The following is a 6339-nucleotide window of genomic DNA, read 5'->3' on the forward strand; positions in this document are numbered from 1 at the left end:
CCATTGTCTATCCTGCTTGTTATTTCCTCAAAGAATTCTAACAGATTTGTTGGCACAAGATTTTCCCTTAAGGAAACCATGTGCCTCCAATTATCCCAAATTCTCACCCTTAACAATCGCCTGAACCATCTTCCCGACCACTGAGATCAGGCTAACTAACCTATAATTTCCTTTCTTCTGTCTCTCTCCTTTCTTGAAGAGTGGAGTGACATTTGCAATTTTCCAGTCCTCTGGAACCATGCCAGACTCTATTGATTCTTGAAAGATCATTATTAATGCATCCACAAGTGACGCAATTGATTAGATATAGTATTTGCAAAATTATAATAACTAAGAAAAATAACATGAAAATTATGATAATCTGTCAGGATCCACAAAAGAGATCATTTGCTGCCACCACAAGATTTCTAATTTAACAATGAACGTTCTCAGGATAAGATAAAATGCAGCCAACAATGCAGGGTGATTTGTCTAGTCATATTTCCCTGAAACCAAACCAAGTAATAATTATCAATATATGTCTGTGTATATTACAAGTACATCTGCTTATTGACATGAGTCAAACTACTCAAGCCAGGAAACTCAAAACTGGAAGAAAGTGAGATCTTTCTTACCAAAATGCTGTTCTGCTTCTGAGAAACATATTAGCTCAGATCTTGCAATGGGTGGTGTTTGTTCTTTTGGATTCTATACAGCAAGATGCTGAACATTCAAAAGGCATAAGGCTCTTTACAGATCATGTGGAACCCATGTGGATGAGACAACCAACTATGCAGTTCTTTAAACAATCAGATTGAACTGCCAATAATGAACAATGCAGTGTCTACATCAAGTGATAAATGCAGATATAATGTTAAATCAGGTTCAGGAAGGCAGGGGATCATGTGGGAGCAAAGATTAGATTAAGAAAAAGATGCAGAAAGAATAAGAATTAAAGTATCTTTATTATGTTCAATAACAAAAATCCAAAAGTAAACAACTTCACCGATGAAAAAAACATTTTTCGGTTATGTAAGCTTGTTAGACATGAACTAAGTCTTATCATATCATTTGATGGCCCTTGCCCCTTTTTCATCTGATTCTCACAGTATCAAGGCCCTGTGCTAGTACGGAAAGGAGAGGACCGCTGCGATGAAAGTGTAGTCTGTTCTTGACTGCATCAGCTCAGAGGAAGTAAGCCAGAGAAGCCCTTATAAAGTGAATCACCAAGCAAGAAGGGAAGGACTTTGACAGGTAATGTATGACTGCAGCAGAGCAAGAACACTTCTACCCCTTTTGCAGAGGTCCTAATCCACACTTGCAAGTGGGCAGGGAGAGACATCCCGAGAGAAAATCTGCCAGCAGCAACCGAGTTCATCAGTCAGCTCCAGCTTGTGCTGGTGTTTGCACAAAGCATGAGAAACATTCTGTGTGGCATGCAATGGAGTTATTTCTGAGAGTTTTGGTAACTTTCACAGGTGATCCCATGGAAACTCAGAAAGCTCCCACCTTATTTTCCAGATCTTTTCTTTAGTGATGGGCCTGCACATTGTCTCTAGCCGTTATTTTGTGCAGCAGCATATAGTAAATATGCTCAGGTACCGCCTCAGAAAAGGATAGTGTCTTTGTGGGATTCCTTTATCTCTGCCAACTTTTCTTACAGTTTCCTCATCCATCTAGAGATACAGTCAGTGTCCTGAGCTTTCAGACTGTGTGAGGTTGGCCTGCACCTGCAGAATCCTGGAGTAAAAGATCAGCAATCGCCAGCTCCCAAGCTGTAGCTGACAGAGCAACACGTCGCAGGAGCACTGGGATATGTCAACAACCACACATGACAGGCACTGGAGGATTGCACAATTGTGGTTCTTAATTACTTGTGTTGACTACTAACCAAATCTGAAGCATTGTTGAAATAAAGTTACTATTCCTGGATTGGGTGAATTTAAGGTGGAAGTTGGTAGGTTCTTGATTAGCCATGGCATGAAAAGTTACAGGGAAAAGGCAGGAGAATGGGATTGAGAGGGAATTGCATTAGCCATGCCAAAATAGCAGAATGGCCTAAATATGCTCCAATGTCTTATGGTCTTATTTGTCAATTATGTTCAAATTGGAAATTGTTGAGTGCAGGATCCAGATGGTGGACTGAAGAAAGGCAGCTAGCCTGTGGCAGTGAGGACTTGTACGACTTTAAGGCACCAGTGATTGGAGTTCAATTCCTGCCACTCTCTGTACGTTCTCCCTGTAATTGTTTGTGGTTTTTTTCCAGATGTTATGTTTTTTTCACACATTCCAAAGACATATGGGTTAGTGAGTTGTGGGCATGCTATGTCTGTGCCAGAAGCATGACAACACCAGCAGGCAGCCCCCAGCACCTCCTTGGACTGTGACGGCCATTGATGCAAACGAAGCATTTTGCTTTGTGTTTGATGTTTTGATGCACATGTGACAAATAAAGATATTCTTTCCAATCTCTTTGCTGATGCAGAGTAGAAGACAGTTGATATTTCTGAGATAAGAGAATGATTCAGAATAAAGTATTCTCAGATCACACGTTCACCAGAAGTTCTGGCATCAAGGAACACTCGAAGTTGATACCAGAGCTGATCTTCTTCCTCTTTGTGTTGCGCTTCCCCATCTCCCCTCTATATTTTGCTGCCCATTAACCAAAAAGGACATACTAAAATGGCAGTAAGAACTGGTCCTTCAATATAACGAGGCTACGGTACTGGAATTGGAATTGGTTTATTACTGTCATGTGTACCAAGACAAAGAGAAAACTTTTGTTTTGCATGTCATTTGTAAAGGTCAATTTATTACAGCAGTGCATTGAGGTACTGCAAGGTAAAATGAATTACAGAACACAAAATGCAACGCAGGTAGACAGTCAGGTGCAGTACTAGCATGAGAAAAATTGTGAGGTCAAGTATCCATTTTATCATATCGGGGGACAGTCTTATAACAGTGGAGAGTGCTGTCATTGTGCCTGGTGGTACAAGTTTTCAGCCTGCTGTATCTTCTGCCTGATGGGTAGGTAAAGAACAGAGAGAAGTATAGACAGAGTCCATGGAGAGGAGGCTGGTTTTTATTTAAACCCTGAACTGTGTTCTCAACTCTCTTGCAGTCATAGGCAGAGCAGTTGCCATACCAAGCCACGATGCATCCAGAAAGGGTGCCTTTCTGTGATGCATCGAAAAATGTTGGTGAGGGTCAAAGAGGACATGCAAAACTTCTTTAGTCTCCTGAGAAAGTAGAGGTGCTAGAGACCTTTCTTGCCATAACATCCATTGTTGATGTTCATTCCTAGGAACTACGAGCTCACAACCTTTCTAACCTTAGCACCACTAATGTAAACAGGAACATATGCACCATCCTTCTTCCAGAAATCAATGACCAAATCTTTTTAGCTGGCATTGAGGCAATGGTTTTTGTCATGACACACATGTCACTAGGCCTTCTATTTGCTTCCTTTACTGAGATCCATTAAGATTCGAGAGTCGGCCCATTGCATTGGCATCATCTGCAAAGTTGTAGATGGAGCTAGAACTAGAATCTGGCCGCACAGTCATGAGTGTATAGGGAGTATTGTTATGTAGTGTAACTCCAAAACATAAAACTAATTGAAAGAAATATACGTAGCTGGGAGACGCATGTCTACTTCATTTCTTTACTTTAGCAAGAAGTGCGCATATCGTTTGTTGGCATAATGACGTATGCCATTCACATACTTTTACATAAAACCCGTCATCAACTATGTAAACGAGGGATGCTTACTCAAACAAAATATTTACAATATTACTGAAATAGTAAATACACAACACTCCTCCCTGCTTAGATATAAACTCCAACTCAATATAGAATGCATCTCAACTACTATACTGTACATATATGTAGTCACTCGTGTGACTAGTTATGGTAACTACTCACATGAGTGGAGATGTGGTAAAAGGAAAGGGAATAAGTTATATCTCTGTGCTTTGTTCATTTGGAATTTTTTGTTTAGTTCTGGGGGCCAACAGATGTTGTATCTTCTGTTGACCACTATATTTCACTTAACTAAACTTCACCATTTCAAGATTGTATGTTTGCTAATTCCTAATAAAGGATCAAATACATTTCTTTGAATTTTGGAAGAATCATTATTGGAGCCGAGGGTGCATCCTACAAGTATCAACAAATCCATGGGAGTTGCCAGCAGCGACAATTTTGTTTGGTTGGATTTGACCACTACACCTACTATATAGATATTCCCAGCCTAGTAAATTTTAAATTGCCCCATTCAGATCCAAAGATTCAGTCTGTGTGAAGGATTTCTCAGTGTTGTGGGATAACATCTTTCTTGAAAAGGCAGGGGTCACTCTGTTCGGTAGGAGCAACTTGTCGCTGTAAGACAATCTCAGGTTCTGGGGCCTCCTCCATGGTGGTTGTAAGTGTTGACTCTGGGGCTGCAGGAAGTGGTTTTGACAGCTCTGAACACTTATCTCCTCTACTGCTCTCCTCAACTTATCAATGCATCATCTCTAGATGATTGAAATGCAATTGTAATCGGGTGACCGTCGGATCTTATTCAGTATCGTTAAAAGTATACTTAGGCATCCATCCGGGTAATGCTAGAATAGTTGTCTGTGCCTTTAAGGGAGACAGTGATGTCATTACGCATGCGCGGGATAATGGGGAGACCACTTTGTTTCTGCTGAAGACGCTGGTGGGGCGTTGGAATTGAGTTCCTAACCCGAGATTGGGCATGATGAGGAAAGGTGAGCATTAATTGACGATATCCATGTGAAATCATTTATGCTTGTTGTTGAATCGAGATTATCGGTAATTTGATATAGAACCATAGAAACCATAGAAACTACAGCACAGAACAGGCCTTTTGGCCCTTCTTGGCTGTGCCGAACCATTTTCTGCCTAGTCCCACTGACCTGCACACGGACCATATCCCTCCATACACCTCCCATCCATGTATCTGTCCAATTCATTCTTAAATGTTAAAAAAGAACCTGCATTTACCACCTCATCTGGCAGCTCATTCCATACTCCCACCACCCTCTGTGTGAAGAAGCCCCCCCCAATGTTCCCTTTAAACTTTTCCCCCTTCATCCTTAACCCATGTCCTCTGGTTTTTTTCTCCCCTTGCCTCAGTGGAAAAAGCCTGCTTGCATTCACTCTAACTATACCCATCATAATTTTATATACCTCTATCAAATCTCCCCTCATTCTTCTACGCTCCAGGGAATAAAGTCCTAACCTATTCAACCTTTCTCTGTAACTGAGTTTCTCAAGTCCCAGCAACATCCTTGTAAACCTTCTCTGCACTCTTTCAACCTTATTTATATCCTTCCTGTAATTTGGTGACCAAAACTGAGCACAATACTCCAGATTCGGCCTCACCAATGCCTTATACAACCTCATCATAACATTCCAGCTCTTATACTCAATACTTTGATTAATAAAGGCCAATGTACCAAAAGCTCTCTTTACAACCCTATCTACTTCTGACGCCACTTTTAGGAATTTTGTATCTGTATTCCCAGATCCCTCTGTTCCACTGCATTCCTCAGTGCCCTACCATTAACCCTGTATGTTCTACCTTGGTTTGTCCTTCCAACGTGCAATACCTCACACTTGTCTGTATTAAACTCCATCTGCCATTCTTCAGCCCATTTTTCCAGCTGATCCAAGTCCCTCTGCAGGCTCTGAAAACCTTCCTCACTGTCTACTACACCTCCAATCTTTGTATCATCAGCAAATTTGCTGATCCAATTTACCACATTATCATCCAGATCATTGATATAGATGACAAATAACAATGGACCCAGCACTGATCCCTGTGGCACACCACTAGTCACAGGCCTCCACTCAGAGAAGCAATTCTCTACCACCACTCTTTGGCTTCTTCCATTGAGCCAATGTCTAATCCAATTTACCACCTCTCCATGTATACCTACCGACTGAATTTTCCTAACTAACCTCCCATGCGGGACCTTGTCAAAGGCCTTACTAAAATCCATGTAGACAATATCCACTGCCTTCCCTTCATCCACTTTCCTGGTAACCTCCTCAAAAAACTCCAATAGATTGGTCAAACATGACCTACCACTCACAAAGCCATGTTGACTCTCCCTAATAAGTCCCTGTCTATCCAAATGCTTGTAGATTCTGTCTCTTAGTACTCCCTCCAATAACTTACCTACTACTGATGTTAAACTCACCAGCCTATAATTTCCCGGATTACTTTTCGATCCTTTTTTAAACAACGGAACAACATGAGCCACTCTCCAATCCTCCGGCACCTCACCCGTAGACAGCGACTTTTTAAATATTTCTGCCAGGGCCCCCGCAATTTCAACACTAGTCTCC

Source organism: Mobula hypostoma, chromosome 1 (assembly GCF_963921235.1).
Source record: "Mobula hypostoma chromosome 1, sMobHyp1.1, whole genome shotgun sequence".
Classification (NCBI taxonomy): Eukaryota; Metazoa; Chordata; class Chondrichthyes; order Myliobatiformes; family Myliobatidae; genus Mobula; species Mobula hypostoma.